The sequence below is a fragment of the Ursus arctos genome, unplaced genomic scaffold, assembly GCF_023065955.2.
Source record: "Ursus arctos isolate Adak ecotype North America unplaced genomic scaffold, UrsArc2.0 scaffold_15, whole genome shotgun sequence".
NCBI lineage: Eukaryota > Metazoa > Chordata > Mammalia > Carnivora > Ursidae > Ursus > Ursus arctos.
This window is the reverse complement of record NW_026622819.1, coordinates 47242113-47265879: the sequence shown is the minus strand read 5'-3', so window position 1 is coordinate 47265879 and position 23767 is coordinate 47242113. Positions and strand designations below refer to the sequence as shown.

At 37.9% G+C, this 23767-nt stretch overlaps 1 long non-coding RNA gene across 2 annotated transcripts in view; it reads right to left on the bottom strand.

The window, feature by feature from the left end:
- Positions 1-23767, bottom strand: part of LOC113264031 (uncharacterized) — a 309361-nt gene that overhangs the window by 267919 nt on the left and 17675 nt on the right. For both annotated transcript variants that reach the window (XR_003319512.3, XR_008959229.1), the window contains exon 2: positions 1071-1152. This is a non-coding gene — a long non-coding RNA (uncharacterized LOC113264031). The remainder of the gene's footprint in view (positions 1-1070; positions 1153-23767) is intronic.

Here is a 23767-nt window from a genome sequence, read left to right as displayed (position 1 = left end):
AATGTAGACATGGGCTCAGGTGACCCTGAAAAATCAATCTCTGACATGCTAGCTCTGACATTCTATTTCTTTAAATCCCCTAACCTCAGTTCCTTCATCGGTAAAATGGGCAGGTTATCTTCCATTTGGGCTCTGCTATTTGGGGGATCCAGTGAAACATGTATATCTATCTACACACACACACACACACACACACACACACACACACACACACATTTTTTAATTCCAAAAGGTTGACACAAATATGAAGTGGTAGGTATGAACCCATAATAGAATTATCACCACTTAGGATATTATTTGTCTTTAGACTATTTCTATACTGATAAAATCCCCTTAAAAGCATAGTAATTTATTTTTTTAACAAAGTACAATACAAAGTACAAAAGGATAATTTTGCTCATTTACTATAAATTACACTAATATGAAATGGGCCAAATTAACTTCTGCTATCTCTTTAACACAACCCCTAGCCTTGCAGAGACAAAGAGATTCACCCCAAGATAGTCAAGGTTTTCTGTCCATGTATGCAAAAAACACCGTCATTAATGACTGTGCCTTAACTTGGCATTCAAGTCTATCGATAATTTGGCCACTGCCTCCTTACATGTAGCCAACACTAGCAAAATTTGATTTGATGACATGCTTTGTGCTTATCTGCTTCACAACTTTACATTTATTTCATGCCATATCCCTAGTCTAAAATGTCTCTCTTCTCATCATCCTTCTAACAAACTCTTACCTATAAAAATATCATGGATGTATGCAACTATTTAACTTTAGATGTTGAGTTTGAGGTTGCGTATAAAAGCAAAACAAACACACAAACAAAACCACAGCTGATGACCAAAATTTCATATGAGAAAAAAAATATATTGGCAACCTCTCATTTATCCATAGGACAGCTCAAAAACCATCTACTTCATGAAGGCTTCCTTTATCAACCCAGTAAAGTCCAGTCTCCGTCCTAGAAGTTCTCCCTAAATCTTGCTTGTTTTACCCCTCTTTTTTTTTTTTTCCACATTTGCCTTTGTATCATAGCTACTTGTGTGAGTGCATTTCAGGTTCCCTACCTTATTATAGTTTCCTCGAGGGGACGGTCCAGCCTTTATTCTCCTCCATCTTTCAAGACATGTTTCATGGATAGTAGGCGTTCTATATTGGAAGAAGAGAAAGAAAAAAGAAGGAAAGGCTTGTCAAATACTATTTATTTTCTTTTAAATCCCAAGTTGAAACAGAAATGAGCTAATCCTTCCTCCAAAGGAAGCACATTAAAGAAATACCTAAGTGCAAATCACCAAGTTCAGATCCTTATCAAAGAGAAGGATTTAAACAGAAAATGAACTCTACAGACATTCAAGAGGGAAAACAACGCAACACAAGCAGAAATGTATAACTGGTTGAATTTAGGTATGATCAAACTTAGGAAGCACATGGATAGGTTCTGCTGGCAGCTGAATGTCATGGAGGATAGTACATGAATATCCTCTAGAGGATGCCGGAGTTTCCCTCCAAACTGCCCACTCCTCCTGGTCACTTTGTATGTGAAACTTCTTTATAACTAAGTGCATTGTATTTTCCGGTAACTAAAGACCCTGAAATTTTATCTAAGTAAATTTCATACACAATTCTAATATATAACAAAGAGTACTTGGGAAGAATCTGATGTACTGGCATTACCCTCTGGGCAAAAATGTTTTAAAGGATGCTCATGAATTGGAAGAACAAATATTGTTAAAATGTCTATACTACCCAAAGCAATCTACACATTTAATGCAACCCCTATCAAAACACCACTAGCATTTTTCACAAAACTAGAACAAACAATCCTAAAATTTGTATGGAACCACAAAAGACCCCAAAGAGCCAAAGCAATCTTGAAAAAGAAAAGCAAAGCTGAAGGCATCACAATTCCAGACTTCAAGCTATATCACAAGGCTGTAGTTATCAAGACACAAAAACAGACGCATAGATCAATGGAACAGAATAAAAAACCCAGAAATGGACCCACAACTATATGGTCAACTAATCTTTGACAAAGCAAGAAAGAATATCTGATGGAAAAAAGACAGTCTCTTCAACAACTGGTGTTGGGAAAACCGAACAGCTACATGCAGAAGAATGAAACTGGACCATTTCCTTATGCCATACACAAAAAATAAATTCAAGATGGGTGAAAGACCTAAATGTGAGACAGGAATCCATCAAAATCCTAGAGGAGAACACAGGCAGCAACTTTTTTGACCTCAGCTGTAGCAACTTCTTACTAGACGCGTCTCCAGAGGCAAGGGAAACAAAAGCAAAACTGAACTATTGGGACTTCATCAAGATAAAAAGCTTCTACACAGTGAAGGAAACAATCAACAAAACTAAAAGGCAACTTTCGGAATGGGAGAAGATATTTGTGAATGACATATCTGATAAAGAGTTAGTATCCAAAATCTATAAAGAACTTATCAAACTCAACACCAAAAAAATAAATAAATAAATAACCCACTTAAGAAATGGGCCAAAGACATGAACAGACATTTTTCCAGAGAAGACATACAGATGGCTAACAGACACATGAAAAGATGCTCAACATCACTCATCACTAGGGAAATACAAATCAAAACCATGAGGAGATACCACCTCACACCTGTCAGAATGGCTAAAATTAACAACACAGGAAACAACAGATTTTGGCAAGGATGTGGATAAGGGGAACCCTCTTACACTGTTGGTGGGAATGCAAACCAGTACAGCTACTCTGGAAAAGAGATGGAGGTTCCTCAGAAAGTTAAAAATAGAACTACCCTACAATCCAACAATTGCACTACTGGGTATTTACCCAAAGGATACAAAAATACTGATTTGAAGGGGCACATGCACCCTGATGTTTATAGAAGCATTATCAACAATACCCAAATTGCAGAAAAAGTCCAAATATCTATCAATTAAAAAATGGATAAATAAATTGTGCTGTATATATATACATATATATACAAACATATATATGTATATACAATGGAATGTTGTGTATATATATATATATATATATATATATATATACAATAGAATGTTACTGAGCCATAACAAAGAATGAAATCGTGCCATTGGCAACAACGTGGATGGAACTAGAAGGTATTATGTTAAGTGAAATCACTTGGTAAATATTCAAAGTTCCTCAAGATCTCCAGTGTCCAAGTCAGGGGTTCTATGTTCAGTCCCAAGATTTAAATTAAGTAGTCCAGGCTTCTGGACCCTGGTTTCCTTATCTTTTTTTTTTTTCTCCAAATTTTTATTTAAATTCCAGTTAGTTAACATATAGTGTAATACTAGTTGGGAAATCAGAAACTGCTTTCTGGAGGAAGTCATATCCATGCTGAGGCATGAAGGATAAGGAGACTAAAATTCTGTAGTGAGCAGTGAGCATGAGCAAAAGCACAAACACAAGAAGCAGCAGGGTATACAGAAGAACGAGAGGGTTGCTAGAGGACACAGGGAGGAAAACAATCGAGCTAGAGATAAGCCTGAAAAGGCAGGTCAGGCAGATTAAGGGGGGGGCTTAGAGACCATGGTAAGGAGTCTGCCTGTGATGTGGAATCAGCAAGTGCTTAAGCAGAGAAATAGAATGGTTTGGCCTTTGCTATCTTCGTAACTGGCATCATTTAGTTGCTCAGGCCAAAAATCTGAGTCGACTTCATACTTTTCATCATTCACCTTTCCCTGTATATCTAATCCATTAAACAATCCTGTGGGTTCTACCTGCAATACCTGGCCACTTGTCTTCCCAAAGCCTGCGTCTGCCCTCCTCATTGCCCCCATCACGTGTACCTGAGACAGTCTCCTAACAGCTCCCTGCTTCCACTCTTACATATTGTCTATTCTCAGGACTGCAGAGCCGTCTTGCCTAAACAAGAATCAAAACCCATCTCTTCTCTGCTTCTAACTTTCTTATGGGTTCCTGGTGGATGCAATCCAAGCTCCTTATCATGCCCTACAATGCTTTATGTGATCTGGCCTCTGCCTACCCCTTTGAGCTCATTTCCTTGTACTTTCTCTTCTGCCTAGCTCAGCCTAGCCATGCTGGAGCCCTTGATGCTCCCTCAACAAGGAAAGCTCACGACACCCCACTACTTTTACCCTTGAGCTTTTCTCTCAGATTTTCCCATTATCCTCTCTTTTATTCAGATCTGTCCTCAAATGACTCCCCTTCAGAAAGTCTTTATCTAAGCATACTAAAAGAACCCTTTTCCCACCCCTAAGCATACTAAAAGAACCCTTTTCCCACCCCTCCTCCCCACCACTATCTCTGTCCTCTTATCTTGCTTCACTTTTTTATACTTCTATCTAGTTCACTATAACCCCATATCCTAGAACCGTGATCTGAGCTCATAGGAGGTGCTTAAAAATAATTGTGAAGATAGAAAGGGAGCATGTTTGAGGCAATATGATAAATTATCTTGTAGACTGGCTGAGGTATCTAAAAATTTGTCTCCATAGCTGGATTCAATATTTCTTTTTTATCTTTTGCACACATGTTTCTCCCTCATCCCCATGTTTCCCCCTAGATCCTGAGACCACTTTCTAAGGTCTTTAAAAAGAAGAGCTTTACCTCTATGAATCCCACCTATAAATTAGGAGTATTGAGACTCCCTTAAAAATTAGTTGAGAAGATCAAATCAAGAGAATATTAAGTGTAAACTACTACCTAGAACTTAATGACAAATTTAGACTCCAGGGAATAGATTATTACAAGATGCTTGAATTCAATGAATACACAAGTACTATTATACAGTATTCTGATATTTAATATTTATTTAATTTAATATGTTTAAATTTTTTCTGCTAGACTACAGAGACTAATTCTTATTCTTCCTTGTACTTTCCCAGACCCCCACCCCAGTGTCTCGCATGGTATCTGCTGTCTGTTGATTTCACAGAAAACAAACAGTTTCTGCCCCAGAATTAGGCACATCTGGGATTCTCTGCTTCCTAGAACCATGAACTGCCAGGATACACTGATTTCCTAACTGACTGACCTCCAAGATCTGATTACTCCTCCCCATCTTGCCGGATTTTGCTCCCTTCTTGTGACTGTAATGATTTTCTAAATCCTTCATCTTGGCTACTACTTCCTAGGATATGTGATTGTAAGGGCATGCATATCTACCTCTCCATCCCCATATTGACACTTCCCTAGGCTGAGGTCTACACGTGCATTCTTCTTTTCCAATGTACACACACACATACACAGACACACACACACTTCTGAAAAATTTAGAACAAATTCTCTGCCTACACTGAGTGAATGTTGATTGTTAAACTTAATGGAGCATAGAAATTATTTTTTGTCATGATTTATAGAGAGAAGACAATTTTTTTTCATAGTAAGCTACCCCTGAGTTTACTTAATAGGCCTTCTACCAATGGGTATGTTGGTTGTTTCTAGGTTTGCTATTCAAAAGTCACTGCACATGTGTGGACATGACTGTTGAATGACTTTATACACAAAGACTGGCAAATCTATGCTACGAGTTTTGATTTCTGTTGCCAAAAGCTGCACTAATTTATATACGAAGTAATAGCATATGCATGTCTGTTTCCCTGTTATCAAGCTTTGTATCTTCATAAATCTGTTAAGTGAAACATGAAATCTCATTTTTTAAAATTTGTATTTCTTTAACGATGAGTAAGGCTGAGCATTATGTTAAATGCTAAAGACATTTATGTTTCTTTTTCTTTGAACTTATTGTTAATATCCTTGGTTCATTTTTCTTTTGGTTGGTGATTTTGTTTCTTTATTTGCAGACACTGAAGAATTAAGGAAATTTAGTTATAGTATAGTATTTTTTTCCATGTTGAACTTTAAGCACTTTATGTGGTCAAATTTGTCGTCTTTTTTTGTGTGTATATGGTTTTGGGGATTTATTTCTTCTTCAGAAATATCTTTTGTACTTCAAGATTACAAAAGCATTCCACTACATTTTTTTTTTACTTATTTGTATGTTTTTCTTTTTCTTTCCTTTTTACAATTAATCCATTAATCCATATGGAACTGTGTTAGTTTTCCATTGCTGCATAACGAATTACCACAAACTTCGCAGCTTAAAATAACACACATTTATTATCTTACAATTTCTGTGGATTGGGAGTTGGGCATTATTTAACTGGATTATTTGCTTAGGGTTTACAGGTTCTGAGCAAGGTTTTGGCCAGAACTGTGTTTTCATCAGAAGCTCAACTGGGGAAAGATCTACTTCCAAGGTCCCTCAGACTATTGTACAAATTCATTTCCTGATGCTATAGGATTCAATGGCATCCTCCTTTATCAAAGCCAGAGAGAGAGAGAGAGAGAGAGACTCTAGCAAGAGGGGCATTACACCATTATGTAATTACACACACGTGATCACACATAATCCTTCACCTTTGTCACATTCCAATGGTTAGAAGAAAGTCACTGATCCTTCCAAAAGAATTGCATAAAGGTATGAATAGCAGAAGGCAAGGATCCTAAGGACCATTCTAATCTCTGCACTCCACAAACTTATTTTGGTGAAAGGAGTGAAGGAGGGATATACATTTTTTTAGATGGTTAGCTAAGGTCTCAATATCACTTATTAAATTACCTAACTTTCCCCTAACTGATTAGAACTTTTACTTCTTTCTGTTTTCCTCAGATAGATATAGTTAATATATCTCAAACTAGGTCTTTTCTCCTTTCCTCATCTCACCTACAACATCTGCAATATTGGAAATTTTTGTCAATTCCACAATCAGTTTATTGGACATAAAAAGTACTCTTATCAGGCTTTTTCCCCAAAGGCAGTCATCATTGTCAGTTTCTGTTTTATTCTTTCATATATATGTATATCTTTGTCTTTATTCATATTTATTTCCTTATCCATATCTACATGGCTATATATAAAGATTAAAAAAATGAAATGAAGAAAGTTCATTCATTATCTCATTCCTTTTCTTATAAGAGGTACATATTTGCAACAGAGCCCAGACAACCTCAGGCAAATCCAAGTATATGCTAGGAAACACTAAATCATTTAGTAAAGCCAACCACTGACACTAATCATGCTCATAAATGAGCCAAACTCGGGACCACGACAAGGAAGTGGGCAACCAAGGTAGACCAGGAACATTTCTGAGGATATGAGCATATCCCAAAGAAGATGATGTAGATAACAAAGAATGGAAGGAGAGTATAGTAGGAAAACCCAGCTGTTAGCAAGTTCCATGCTCTTGAACTGCCATGGTATCCAGTTGGTGCTTTATGGATAGGATCCTGTTGAGTTTAATAATAAAAACTAATAATTTCTGTGACTATGTTCTGTTTCACACTGGAGTCTGTGACCATCCACTGAAGCCAACATAACTGCCCATCAGAAGCAGGGGGTAGAAAGATGATGAAGCACCTACTAGCCATGACATTTCCTGAAAAAATGTCCATCTTCTCTACTGTTATGACAACCCACCCCACCCTACCACTACCTTTTTGGAAAAGGCTATTTCCTATGAACTAGAGGTTGCTGGGGTTTTTTTTTATTACATTTATTTTGAATGGGGAATCTATGCATGTAGTAAAATATTCAAATGTTACCAAATATACATGAAAGAAAAAGTATGTCTCCCCCTATCCCTGTCCTTAGCTCCCCAGGCTCCATCCCCTTCCCAGAGGGAGTCACCACTATTATCTTTTCATTTCACATTCTTCCAGAGATTATATTTTACATACCATTATATATTTTATTTAAATAGAGCATAATTTATATATAATTTATATAGTATGTATTATATGTATGTATATATACATATATATATCATGCTTTAAAAAATAAAACAGCAGCATGCTTTATACAATTTTCTGCACTTTGCTTTTTTTTTTTTTACTTAATGATGTATTTTAGCATTCCATGTTAGTATTATTGAGTTCCCTAATTTTTTTTATTTTAACGTTTTTTTATTATATTATGTTAGTCACCATACAGTACATCCCTGGTTTCCGATGTAAAGTTCGATGATTCATCAGTTGCGTTATATATATTGTTTGGGTGTAATATGATTTTTGTAGCCATCCCTTATTAGTAGACATATAGTCTATTTCCCATCTTTTGCTTTTAGAATAATGCTTTAATAAATAACTTCATACTTTATAATGCCATCTTAATTAACAATCCTTTTAAAGATCAGTAAGAGATTATTTATAACATAATTTACATTGTTTCTACCATTGATCTCCATCTACCAAAAAGCTGTACTCCCTTCACAGCAGTTGTTAAACTGAGGTTCAAAACAGGTCCCATTGATAGCCACTGGCTAAAAGTAACATAAAGACATATTGTGTTTGGTCCACACCATTATTTTTCAAAATGGAATGAGTTTTAAGCACTAAAATTGTCAGAATTGTGATGTGATATAGAGAAATGACACCAAAATCGAGATGTGGGGTGTTTCTTAAATAACTATTTAGCAATGCTGGCCTCACATTCTTGACCAACAGTAGTCAGCTGGAGTTGAACAAAAGCTGTTCATTTCAGCTGTGGCTTCTTCAGTTCACCATATGACCATGATGAGAACCAAGATTGATCCACATCTTTGAGGTTGTATCAGTTGTCATTTATCATCATACATTCTTTATTTTTCCCTCTAGAGCAGAGTTGAGAAAAAAGTGAAATGTTTTTGTATTAAAATGTCTCCTCATAGTGGAAAACAAAAAAATGGACCCATACTCACCACTACTCCCTATTGTCTCACACCCAAATGCTTCCTCATCCATTTACATAACTACCATGGCCTCTCCAAAACATCTAAGTTTGCAATCCCATGTTTAAAATAACTAGACTCTCCCTCGGGTCAAACATATTTTCAGAAACAGTCCAATAAAGACCTATTGTCTATCTCTTTTCTTTATTTAAATTTCCTTCCATTTGTTAACTTTTTTGACAGGTTAGACCTAGAAAGGATTATTTATTTTTTAATACCATTTCTTTAAAAAAACAAAACAAAACAAAACTGAGTCTGTCCGATGGACTTTGCTGCTGAAGTGGCCAATCCATTAATTCTGGAGGAAGAAGAGCAGCTGGCAAAACTAATCAGTGTTGGACATTTGCATTTTTTCCCTTTTTAATGGTCTCCCTTGGTGCTGGGAGATTGGTTTTCTGTGTTGGAAGAAGAGCATAGAGAGCAGCTGCTGCCTCCCAGTCTACTGCATAGTAAAGGAAAGAGCGTGGTGCAGAATTCATCTACCAAATATCCCAACAGGTTAACCACCTCTGGAGCGAGGAAGTCACAGCTTGCTTTTGAAGGTTCTTTGTATTGAGTATAAAATATTTTATGTTTTGGGGAATAAGATGTCTGTCTTCAAATTCTCCCTCTATATATATTCTCTACACAGTAAGATGATGCTAAGTTCTTAGGCTTGAGAATCTTCTATTGATGCAAGACTGACAAAAAAAAATTAAATACAATATGAACTTGAAAAAAATAAGCATAAGCATGCTCCTAAAATCAGGCAGCAATGTGATGCTCGCTGCAAGTTATTTAGTGCTTCCTATTGAGTGCTTCCAGGTATTGTGCTCAATGCTATACAAGCATTATCTCATTTAATTCTCAATACTCAAAGACATGTGCTATCATTAACCCTGTTTTATAGTTGGAGAAACTGAAAATCAAAAAAACACAGTGATTTTCACAAGGGCGCTAAACTTGTAAAAGACAGACTTGATATTCATCTAGGCCTTTCTGATTCTCTTGTACGCTTAGCTAAACCCCTGGATAGCTTCCTTCACAGAACAAGAAATCTATAAGGAGGTTGGTATTGTATTTTCAGTGAGGACCACCAGGTGCATTCTCTTTGGAATCTATAATGTTTCTGTGGATAATCACTCAAGGAGGAACATTTTCAACCTATTCTTTATGTAATTTTTTTTCCTTCCGTATCTTCTTCACAAGAAACAATCTGTCTTGGCCTCTTTCTCCTCAAACAATTCACAACTGAAGTAGCTACCCATGACCTCACTTCTATTCTGAAAGAATATTTATTTTATTGGCCACTTCTCTTCCTGGCATTCCTAGGCTCTCCCTCATGCCCTAAAATGTTAAGTCACTATTCACTAGCTCTTGCTGCTGGCAGCAAACCACTGACTGCAACTACTTGGTCAAGCCATACCTAACCCAGGTCAATTTGTCCCCTAACCCATGAAGCTTCAAGCTTCACACCCCATTTCTCTCCAAAAAGATCTTTAGTGATCTTATTTTTTTAAAATAATTACTTTCAATTTGCATACAATAAAATACATTCTTTGTGGTATAGTTCTACGTATTTTAACAAAGCCATACAGTTGTATATCCACTACAACAATCAAAATAAAAGCACTTCCATCCTCCCCCAACAAATTCTCTCATGCCAACCCACTGTTGTCACCCACTCCTAATTCCTAAATCCTACCAATCATAGATTATTCTCAGTTCCTATTAATTTTCCTTTTTCTATAGCATCATATAAAATGCAATCATACCGTGTGTATTCCCTCAAGTCTTCTTTCCTTCAGCATAACGCATTTGAAATTCATTCAGGTTTTTGTGTGTCTAACTAGTACACTCTTTTTTACTGATGAGTAATACTCTGTTGTACAGATGTTCCACAGATTGTTAATCCATTTACCATTTGAGGGACATATGGATTGTTTCCAGTTTTTGATGACTATGAATAAAACTGGTATCAACCTTTGTGTACAGTATTTTTGTGAAAACATATTTTTATTTCAGCTATACAAATACCTAGGAGAAGAATTGCTGGGTCATACAGTAAGTTTAATTTTATGAGTGCAGTTGTATCTCATCACAGTTCTAAAGTAATTCTCTGATGACTAATGTTGAATATCTTTTCATGTGCTGATTTTTCACCCAAATATCATCTCTGGTGAGGAGTCTCTCAAATCCTCTATCATTTTAAAAATTAGGTTGTGTGTGGGGGCACCTGGGTGGCTCAGTTGATTAAGCTTCTGGCTTCGGCTCAGGTCATGATCCCAGGGTCCTGGGATGGAGCCCCACATCAGGCTCTCTGCTCAGCAGGGAGCCTGCTTTTCCCTCTCCCTCTCCCTGCCACTCTGGCTACTTGTGCTCTCTCTCTCTCTCTGTCAAATAAATAAATAAAATCTTTTTTAAAAAATTAGGTTGTGTGGGTTTTTTGGTGATATTTTCATAATTTAAAGATTAATTCATTTTATCTTGATTATCCTTTAAAATTTAAATATCCCAGAAAAGTAACACCTTAAGTTTCTACAGATCACTGATATCTTAGTTTAAATTAGTTCTATCCATTCACTCAAAGACGTAAGGACTTACTTCCAGCTCTTTACACTAGAGATTGTGAATACAAAAATAAGCAAACTCAGCTTTCAAGGAGACTTAACCAGATTGCTATCCACACAGCCAAATAAAACCAATATTGAGGTAAAGGGAATTTAATGGGATGAAATTGAGATCAGCATGGTAATTTTAGAGCAGGGACTCTTGCAGTAAGCTCTCTACACCAGTAACATTAGAACTACCTGGATATTTGTAAGAAAGCTACTGAATCGGAAAGTCTAGGGAAAGACCTAGTCATATGTGTATTAAAAGCACCCTAGGTTATTTTGATGTACATTCATATTTGAGAATAAGGGGAATTGCTGAAGATATCTAGAGGAGGAGGTAAGCAGTAAAAATTTTTGCTTCAGACTCAAGTTTTATATCCATGTACTTTTGAGCAGTTTTCTTCTTCTATTATAGTGTTTAGACTTGAAAATTTGGTGGGCAAAAAAATCCCCCCATACACTTCAGAACTAAGCATCATACTCATCAGAGAGTTACTTCATCCTGTGTGTTAATTCTGAATGTAGTCAGCTGGTCACTCTCTGAGAGGTGAGCTCTCTCCTCCCCACCCTCTGTCATTTCTAGCTCTGGTCAACTGCAGGAAGACGAAAAAAAGCAGTGGGTCCCGAGTGAACAGAAATATAGCAGTAGGTCCAACCCAGTTTTAACAGATCAATAATCTTGCCACAACACTTCTCTACTGATTCCAAGAATTTTTCCCTCTATATTTTTGTTGTCGACATGGTTTCTCTTCTAGAAGATTTTTGAGCACAAGGAAGCTCTTCAAGGGCTTACTAATTCTTGCCTTGTACACACTCCTATAGAAAGGTTTCAAGGGAATAAACTCGTTTCAGAAGAAAAAAGTAAGTCAGAGGCAAGTTAACTTTTTGAAACACTTAACCTAATTCTGGTTCTACTCATTCTCTACTACATAAATTTGCTATTTTCCCAAATGACATCTATTCACTCAACCTGTAGTATATGAAAAACTTCCAAAATACATGTCAACCAAAATCTTGTATATAAATATTCATGGAAGCATTATATAAAAAGTCAAAAAGTAAAATCGCCAAATGATAAATGTATAAAAACAAGGTAGTGTAACTATTTAATGAAATATTATTTGGCCTAGAAAGGGGGTAAATGTGGATGAATCTTGAAAACATACTAAGCAAAAGAAGCCAGATACAAAAAGCCATAGACTGTACGATTCCATCTATGTAAACGACCAGAAGAGGCACATCTATAGAGGCAGATAGCAGATTAGTGGTTGCCAGGAGCCAGGGAGTGAGGGGAATAAGGAGGGACTGGAGTTTCTTTTCACAGTGATGGAAACAAAAATGTTCTCTATTTAGATAGTGATGATGGCTGCACGACTCTATGAATGTACTTAAAACCACAAAAGTACATACTTTAAAAGAGTGACATTTTTTGGTTTTTGAATTATACCTCAATAATACTGTAATTTAAAAAAAGAGAAAAGTTGAGAGTTTGAGTCTCTTCTGATGGAAGAAGTTGGGTAAGTTCTGTGCAGTAGAGTGGGAGACTATAATGGGTCCTGAATGACCACATAGAGAGAACTGAACAGCCACAGGATCAGACCTGCATTTACGATTTATTCTAGAGGTAGGAAGGCTTGTCAAGAGACTGGTTTCCAGGTTGGAATGTGTTAGAAGGCCACTGAAGGCTTTATGGGCTGTCATTAGTATTTTCAATTAAGATACCATTCTTAAAATGTCCACATTCTCTGTGAGAATCTTAAAAAGTGACCTCCTTTCACCATCCTCTGACAAAGTATATATAAAACCCCACTAGAGAGTAAAATATTTCAGCCCATCTATCTATATTCACTCAACTACCACCTTGCTTATTGTTTTTTAATTGAATTGATCAAGAGCTTTAATATGATTACATTTAAAATAGAAGTTTGCTTTCTAAATTATTCCTCTGATGAAGGGACCAGACTGCATATAGACTCCATAAGAGACAACAGAGAGGGAAAGCTCTGTGAAGGTTGAACATACGGCCATGGGAGGTCACAGGGATAAAGTATTAAAGAAAAGCATGAGAAAGGGACCAGCTAAAAATTTAACCCAAAGTTAAAAATACAACATATTTAAATTATGATTTAGAAGTAAAAAAACACAACCAAAAAGTTCAAAAACAGGACAATGGTTTTAAAAATTAGGGTATATCAGGAATGCCTGAGTGGCTCAGTCGGTTAAGCGTCTGCCTTCAGCTCAGGTTATGAGCCCAGGGTCCTGGGATTAAATCCTGCACTGGGCTCCTGCTCAGCGAGGAGCCTGCTTCTCCCTCTGCCTGCCACTCCCCTGCTTGTGCTTGCTCTCTCTTTCTCTCTCGCTGACAAATAAATAAAATCTTCAAAAAAATTTTAAAAATTAAAAAAATAAAAAATAAAAATTATGGTATATCCATGTGGAGATTATGAAGATACTAAAATCAAATTTCATATTTAATAACAGATAAATGACCATATCCCATTATAAGTTTAAAAAGAAGCTCAATTATTAATATAAGGTGGTCCTAAGTATGTATATACATATAAAATCTTATATAATTTTCATATACATATCTGTATATAAATATATAGTTTTTGACACAAAATATATATATATAAACATATATTTCCTATTATACATGAAATAAAGTTTTATACATTTATATTTACAAATATACATAAAATAATAATTGTATATGTATCAGTAAAATGTTAATAAAGATGAGATTATGGGTCATTTTTATTCCTTTTATTACCAGTGCTCGGGAGCTAGCATGATGGATACCCCAATAGCTTGGGAATTAGAGCAATAATACTGCCCTTTGATGTAGCCACTTTGGAAAATATGTTGGATGCTTCTTAAAAAGTTAAATGTAAATTTACCATATACCCAGTAATTCCACTCATAGGTATCTGCCCAAGAGAAATGGAAACATGTGGCCACAAAAAAACTTGAACATAAACGTTCATTGCAGCATTATTCATAATAGCTAAAAAATGGAAACAACTCAGATGTCCATCAACAAAGTATGGCATATCCATACAACAGAACACCATAAAAAGGAATGCATAATGATACATGCTACAAAATGGATAGATCTCCAAAACATTATCGCAACCAAAAGAAACCAGACACAAAAGACCATAATACTATACGATATTATTTATTTGAAATGGGGATGGGAACAGAGATTAGGTGTAAATGGGTATTATGGATTTTATTGTGCTGGTGAATGTGTTATGACAAGCACAACCCAGTAAACTTCCTAAAAATCACTCAGCCGTACACTTAAAATGGGTAAATTTTATGATATGTAAAGTACATGTCAATAAAATTTTTTTAAAAAATTGAGCCCTTTGAAAGATGAGCTTTAAATCAACAGTTAGCAGACCTGGGCAGAGATCTACAAAACCACCTTTAGAAGACTGGCTCCTAGACCAACAAGACTTGACTATAACCTAACAACATAGTAAGAAATCTATGGTAAGGATGTGTTATTGAAATGGAGGGTTGGAAATGAAAGGATTATAGATAAAGGGGAGAGATGGCCTTGGCTTAGTATATCAGTGTGTTGGGGTTTCCATTACTCTTATGATGAGGGAGGTAGGAGGAGAGGAAGGCGGTGGTACTGAAAAGATAACTCAGCTCAGAGTTAGCTAAATGAGTCTCCATCCACTGATCCCAGGCACCCAGTCCAAGAAAACAGTTGTTGGTTAGCTTGTCTTGTAACCTTGCTACAGGGTGAGGATGCACTAGTAGGTGAATGCAAATCCTTCTAGACTGTGTCCTTGCTCTTGTAAGTTAACAAGCTTAATATTCCTGGGTACCATAGCTGTCACTATGAACACAATTAATGTTAATTTATCCCTATTAAAAAACAGCTTCTGAGCCTATAAGGCAGAGAGCCTGAGTGTGGAAGGTGGTGAGTTTCCCAGACCAGAAGTCTCCCAGGACAACTGGTCTGAGTTATTGGAGACCTCCTCAGTTAGTACCTTCTATCTTGATGTGTGTGCCTCGCCCAGGATGTAGCTGGCACAGCCCAGTGCAAGACAGTAGAGCATATGATAAGAACATAGACTTTGGAGTCAGACTGCCTGGGTTCAAAGTCTATGCTACTCCTTAGTAGCTGTGTGACTTTGGAAAAGTTACTTTACTTCTTTCAATTTTCTCACCTACAAAACACAGATAAAAACACTACCTTCCTCACATGGTTGCTAAAATGATTAAATGAGATCATATACATAAAGCACTTAGGCCAGAGCTTGTCGAACTTTAATTATTACTCCTCAATTGGCATTCTTTTTCACACTTTTCTGTTTTTTAATAAATTTTCTTAAAATGAATATATATCATTTTGGTTCATAATCAGAAAATGATGTTATTCAAAAAACTTGAAATAAATGTAATTTCTGTTCAACCAGGAAAGAAAAAAGAGTAAAGAACAGATATGGAGGAAGGAAAAGGAAAAGAAAGAAGCATCCAGAAATGCTAATAAGGGACATTTTAGAAGGATAGAATATTGAAATCCAGGCCTTTCTGTCTAATACAAGCCATCTGGTGACTGCATCTGAACAAGCCTTACTGAGATTTTTCTTATGAAAGTTCTTTTGCCACTGTTTATTTCACATTTCATCTCAGTGGGCAAATAAGTGGATTTACCCTGCACAGGGCAAGGATAGTCAGTGGAAGGAGATGAGAAGGAAAACTACAATGACAAAAGTTAGGAGTGATTAAGGGTAAGAGGCAGCAAAGACCCCTTCCCCACATTCCTCTCCCTTCTCTCAGAATTGGAATCTAAGTCTGTGGTTTTAGACAAAGCTCACATACAATTTAAACCACAGACGCAGTTCCCTTCCCCAGTCCCAAAGGCTCCCAATCAGCCCTCGGCCTTGTGTAGGAAGCTGCTAAACCCCTACCCACGGCTTAATTAATTTTCTGAAAAAAGTGATTGGCTGGCACGACAGCAATAAACATCAAATTCCATTAATTAATACTGAGACATCAGTGTCTGTGTTGTTTCTCAATTACACATTCAGATGCAGCCCCCCCTTGTGCTAGCATCAATTTGGTCCTGAAGCCCCAGAAAAGTCCATTACAAGGGAAGGACAACTAAAGGTGGGGTGGGGGATGGCATCTGTACTTTCACCAAGATAATCAACTTGGAGGAATTCACACTCCAAAGTGTAGTCCCCAGAGAAGGGTTTTAGAGACCTAGATGAAAGGATTTAAATGTGGTTGGGTGAGGCATTTTCATTTTGCTGATGGCCTGGAAGGGAACTATCAGCTTGATGAACACAGAGCTTCCCTTGGGTTCCAAGACACACTCTTCACACTGGCTTTCCCAGCCTTCTTCCCTGGCTCCCTTCCTCATTGTTCTCCCTCTCTCACTCTTTTTTTTTTTTTTTTTTTTTTTTGCCCTAACGACAGTCATCTTCAATTTCATGTTAATTCAGAAGAGAGTCAAAGGGGAACAAAAAGCAATCTTTGCTTCTTCAACTCAAGTAAAAACCCTAAAGGGACCATAGCTCCCATAGAGGCACATGCCTTAGGGCCTGGAGACAAAGCAAAATGTTCTCGTGAACACTCAGAGGTTAGATCCTGGAGATAAAGCAATGTGATTAAATCTTGATAGATTTTTGTTTTAAGAGCAGAAGAAGAAGGGGGAGACCTCTTGTTTGCCTGGTTACAAAGAGTGCCGTTGGCAATCCCTGCTTAATCAGGATCTTGATGAGCATATTTTCCCTCCCAGGACTGAGACACCAAGGAAGAGTCTATTTGAAGCAGCCTCCGGCCCATTCCCATGTGGTTGCTCCATCCCTGCCACTTCACTGGACCCTGCCCTGAGAAACAGCTGTTTCATTATTCCAGCAACCTTACGAAAATTGTTTGTGACTTCAGTTTGAAGATTATGAAAATAAAGCCTTAGCCCCACCCAGCCCCAGAAGGCAACATGCAAAGTTGATCATTGTTAAATGTCTTCCATACCTTTTTAGGGAAGTATTATTCCCTTATTAATAAATTAATAATCTTTTCCATTTTAAGAAGAGAGAAACAAAGACCCAAAAATTGAAGATATCTGCCCAAGATCACTCCCCAAATGGGTTACAGGTCCCTAACACATACACAGTGTTCAGAACCGGAAAGGAATGAAATGGGTTGGGCTGAAAACGATATTATGCTTGCTGGATGCTTAGGCTGGGCCTTAAGAGTCCAGATTTTGAGGTTGGTAGTGTTAGGGAGTATTTTTTATTGTTATTTATCTCATGTCACCATATTTCAAAAGGTTGGTAAGAAGGTGAGTGCTCAGGACTGAAAAGTACAGAGGTACACAGATAGAAATTAAATAATAGAGATAACAATGGCATGATTTCAGGGGCGCCTTGGTGGCTCAGTCAGTTAAAGCATCCAACTCTTGATTTCAGCTCAGGTCATGATCTCAGGGTTGTGAGAATGAGCCCTGTGTCAAGCTCCAAGCTCAGCAGGGAGTCTGCTTAAGATTCTCTCTCTCCGGGGTACCTGAATGGCTCAGCTGGTTAAGCGTCTGCCTTCAGCTCAGGTCATGATCCCAAGGTCCTGTGATTGAGTCCCGAGTGGGCTCCCTGCTCCATGGGGAGTCTGCTTCTCCTCAGCCCCTCCACTCCCACCCCCTACTTGTGCTCGCTCTCTCTCAAATGAATAAATAAAAAATCTTAAAAAAAAATTCTCTCTCCCTCTCTCTCTCTCTGCCCCTCCCCCTTCCTCTCTGTCTCTTAAAAAAAAAAAAAAAAACAATGGCATGATTTCAGGTTCAGATGTACTCTAGATGCAAAAAATAAAAAGAAAAGCTTTTAATCTGATATAAAGGACTGGAATTAATGCTGAGGAAGGAGTCAAAATATTTAATTCTATTCCCAGGTCTCATCACCACCTTGCACAGGAGTCTTGATCATTTCACTTAACCTCTTGGGTCCATATTTCATTCACTTGTTTAAAGGTGCTCGATTATACCTGCTCTATTGTCAGGGTTGATATGATTAAGAACCAAATGGCGCTTGTCTAGCAGAAGGTTCCGTAGAAACTTCAAATGGACCCAGATGTGTGGCAGCAGTTGGATGCCTACTACTTAGAGAGTAATGGCTAAAGTTAATACATTTTTAAAGATTTTATTTATTTACTTGAGAAAGAGAGAGCAAGCGAGCACGAGTAGGTGGGAGAGGGAGAAGCAGGCTCCTCACTGAGCAGGGAGCCTGAAGCAGGGCCCTGGGATCATGACCTGAGCTGAAGCAGACATTTAACCAACTGAGCCACCCAGGCTCCCCTAAAGTTAATAAGTTTTTAATATGTCTCAGACACTAGGTTACTGTGCAAACTATCCCTATTCAATCTTCAAATATTGCATGAATTAAATACTAGCATTGCTCTAGTTTAAAAGATGATGAAACTGAGGCTCAGAGATGTTAAGATACTTGCCTGAGGGCCACACAATTAGTAGGTGGCAAAGCCAGGATTCAAAGCTAAACTTGTCTAATTTCAGAGCTTGAGCATTCACACACTAGGCAATTAATTCTACATGGCAAAAGTACTTTAGTATAATTCAGAAAAGCTGTAGCATACCTCCACTGAACACAACATAAAAAACACAAAGTTGGAACATATTCATGCAAAAGGAATAGAATTTCTAGTCCTGAAAGCCCCCATCAGAATGCTCTCAGTGTCCCCTCTCAGACTGGAGCCTACAGGCAAAGAGGGCAGGGAGAGGGGCTTGCGGGACAAGACAGGACTTGGGGCAGACACAGCCATGAAACAGCCCTCCTGCCCCACAAATCAGTGGTGGCTCCCTCCACTTAAGTTCATTCCAAACAAATCCATTAAAAGCATCATATTAATGAATATTTTATATAGTTATGACATAGCGAGTCCCATTCAGAAGAGGCTCTTACTAAAGGCTGACACAATGAACAACTAAAATAGCCAACTAATCATCAAGGCCAGTAGAAATCTGGTCAGGGGACACAATAATTTTGCACAAAGAAAAAAATGAAAGTCATATACTCCCTTCTTGCTGATTTAAGAAGGCTTTTTAAAAAATTCTACATACCATGTTCAAATATTGCCATCCATCAGCAAAAGACACCTATTTGGATAATTAATTTGTTTTTCCTTGGCCTCTTCCTAGTGTCTGAGGAAAGTCAATGTAATACTTGTTTGTTTCTCTTAAATTAAGTCTCTTTCTGGATCCTTTGCAAACATACACACATGCACACACACATACAGATATACATAAGCACATCTTAACCTACTTCCCCTAGAAATAGAAAGTGAAGAGAATCCTAAGTGACAAATTCAGTGGCCTCCCATGTACTATGCACTCCCCCAAGTTTTGCACCTCTCCCAGGAAAACATGGCTCAAAGATTTTAGAGGACAAAGAGCAGAACTTATGACACAGAAAGCAAACCAGTGGCCTGTGTGCGAAGTACAACTTGCAGATGTGTTCTGTTTGCTCTGCCAGTGTTGGCTTGCCTACTGTTTTTTAAGAAATCTGAATTCATTGTTAACATTTAAAAATCTGGATATTTCACAAACATCTCTGAGTTTCTGACTTCTCTTGAACAATTAGTAGATCTGGCATGATAGGACCTGCATTCCTGCACAGTGACAGCCAGCTGGAGCTGAGTCGTAGCTCAAAGAGGGGCCAGTCACCCCAGTTCCCAGACTCCACCATGTTTCCATGTCAGAAAGACAGTTTCATGGCCATTTGTTATCATCGAGGGGCTTTTTCCCCCTTAGATTTGACTAGTACAACAGAAGGCATGTAGACCAGTGGTACAGAATAGAGTCCAGACATAACCCATGCATATATGCTCAACTAATTATTGAAAAGAGCATCAAGAACACACAATGCAGAAAGGACAGTCTCTTCAATAAATGGTGTTGGGAAAACCAGATATACATGCAAAAGAAGGAACTGGACCACTCTCTTGCCACTCACAAAAATTAACTCAAAATTGGTAAAAGGCTGAACTGTAAGACTTGAAACTATAAAACCCGAAGAAGAAAATATAGGGGAAAAGATTATTGACATTGGTCTTGTCAATGTTTCTTAGATAAGACACTAAACTAAAATAAACAAGTGAGATTACATTAAACTAAAGAGCTTCTGCACAGCAAAGGACAGTTAGTAGACTGAAATGGCAACCTAAAGAATGAGAGAAAATATTCACAAACCATATATCTGATGTGGGTTTAATATACAAAATATATAAAGAAGTCATATAACTCAATAGCAAAAAAGGTAATAATACGATTTAAAAATAGGCAAAAGACCTGAATAGTCTTTTTTACCAAAGAAGACGTGCAAATGGCCAATAGATATATGAAAAGATGCTCAACATCACTAATCATCAGAGAAATGCAAATCAAAATCATAATATCACTTAACGTCTGCTGGAATGACTATTATCAAAGACAAGAGAGAACAAATGTTGGCAAGGATATAGAGATTAGGGAACCCTTATATGATGTTGGTGGGAACGTAAAATGGTAGAACCATTATAGAAAACAGTATGGCACTACCTCAAAAAATTACAAATTGAACTACCATACGGTCCAGTGATCTCACTTCTGGGTGCATATCTGAAGGAATTGAAATCAATATCTCAAAGAAATATCTATACACCCATGTTCATTATAGTATTATTCACATATACAAGATAATGCAAACAACCTAAGTATCTGTCAACAGATAAATGGATAAAGAAGATGCGGGGTATATATATATATATATACACACACATATATACACACACACATATGTACCATATATATATAGAGAGAGAGGGAGGGTCATCCCATGATGTGTTAATGTCCTCAGGCAACCAAAGGAAACCAGGGAGAAATGCATGAAGTAAAGTGGTAGCCTTGGCTGGCATCAGTGGCAAGGTCAAGAAGATGTAAGATGGTGTACACAGAGGTATCCTATATAATGACTGTGGTCAATTACTTCATTTCTGGAAACCTCAGTTCCCCTTCTATAAAGTAGGCTAACACTAGTGCTTCCTTTTTTAGGAATGTAGGGGGAATATAATGAAATAATCCCTGTACAGTTCATAGCAAAATGCCCAGCACATAGTACCTGCTAATGAATGGCCATTTCTAATAAAAACTCTTACCCCCAAGACTACGCAGTATGGAGGACCTTTACTGACAGCTCTGCAGCAACAATCAATGAACCCAAACAATGATAGTTACAGTCTCAGTATTCACTTAGAGAGGGATTGAAACTGGCTGCTGCTCAGCCAATTCTGTCCCATAAAGATGTATTCTTTTGCCCTCCACCCTATGTAGCCCCACTACAAATATATATATATATGTATGTATGTGTGTATATATATATATTCAACAGAATGGATTGCCCACACTTAAAAATCAGAAAAACTCATATAAAATTCAGATTTCTAGCTCACTCTTGATAAATAGAAAGATCTGACCCCACCAAGCTGGCAGCATTGTCATGTCAGCTGGAGCTGAGTAGTGGTAGTAGTGGTGACCCTTCCAAATGGGGCATGTTTTCTCCAATTTGCCACTATCCTCTCCAAGTCCATTTCACTCATTTGCAACCTGCTGCCCCCGTGGACATTTGCGTCTGAAACTCCTGAGCTGATACTTAACCTAGAAAGGCAGGGTTCCTGGAAACCCTGCCAAGACACAAGGAGGAAAACTGCCACCGGAAACGTCAAGGCCTTTGTTTTCCAGTGAGACAGCTGAAGAGCCACCCCCAAGGCTGCGGAACTCCAAGGCTCTGTGATGGAGAGCTAAGTGAATCCTGCTGAGGTGAGAGTGTGTGGTTGCAGTGAATCTGGCTATTACCAACCTGAGGCTGAGGTCACCCCAGCTGCTCCCGGCGCCTGCAACTCTGTTTATTTCATCCTGGTTCTTACCAGAGATTTATTTTTATGAACAGTGAACATTTTTTGCAACATTCCCTCATTTAACCTTCATTATCAAAGTCTCTGCCCAAAGCCCATATAAGCACCATTATTGCCCATATAACATTTTCCAACATAAACCATTTAAGGCATTTTTTTCCCATTTTTATTTATTTCTCTTCTGTTACATTTCATTTGAAATGTGCATGGGGGAGAATGTGTCTTGTTTTTATGTTGTCTCATATAGACCATAAGCCCTAATGGTGGGGGCTGCCTATTTGGAGGTTAATAAGCAATGGGGACATTCATCATATGGAACAAACAACCAGGATATGCTGGCCTCTTAAAAAAAAGTACTAGAAAGGAGTTTTGTGTGACTGGGGATATTGAAAGGAAAACAAACAAGCTTCTTGTCTCTTCTGAAAGTCAAGAAAAGAAGAAACATGGTGGCTCCAAGAAAGGCAGCCAAGAAGATTAAAAGCACAGTGTTATAATATTACTCTTTAAATCACCCATTAATATGCAAATTCTGTGTGGAAACTGCTAGTATGTGTATCCCTGCACCTCTAGTACCTGGCCAGGGTCTGCTGCAAAGTGAGTAATTTAACAAAAGTTTGTACTTGACTCTAAGAAATTCAACTCAACTGACTTAAGCAAAAATGGTAATGTACTGACTTACATAGTTGAATGATCTGTAGACACATCTGTATGCAAAAACTAAGTGTCTTTAGGATTCAGCTCCTGCCCCCAACCCCCTCTAAACACTTATTCTGCCTTTCCCTCTATTGATTTTACCATAAGCAGACTCTCTTCTGTTGATAGTTAGCTGTTCACCAGAAACTTTAGGCTTACATTCCTACAGGCTCGGTAACTCTAGTAATAAAAGAGAAAGAGAGAGAGAGAAAGAAGAAAAGAGAGCAAGAAAGCAAGAAAGGAGGGAGGGAGGGAAGGAGGGAGGGAGGGAGGGAAGGAAGGAAGGAAGGAAGGAAGGGAGGGAGGGAGGGAGGGAGGGAGGGAGGGAGGAAGGAAGGAAGGAAGGAAGGAAGGAAGGAAGGAAGGAAGGAAGGAAGGAAGGAATAGAAGGAAGGAAGGAAGGAAGGGAGGAAGGAAGGAAGGAAGGGAAATTTAAAAAGTTGGGGGAAGGAAGGCAAGAAGGAAGGAGAAAAGAAAGTAAGGAGAGGGAAGGAGCAAGCTTCTATGGTCAGAGGTAAGAACTACATGGATCTGAAGTCCTATCCTCAAGAACTGAAAATGGCCAGGGTAGAGTGCATGCTGGATGGGCAGAAACAGTAAAGGTCCACCACAGAAGGCATAGATGATGCTGTTGCATGAAGAGAGAACCACAGGAGTCAGGAGCCCAGGGCACTTCCTTCCAGCTCTGGAGTAACCAGTGAGGAAGTCTTGCAAACTCAATTTAATTCACTGCCACGAACCCGCACTGCAGCTTACTATGGGCGAGAACTGTGCTAAGGCATGAGAAAGCAAAGGTGAAAAGC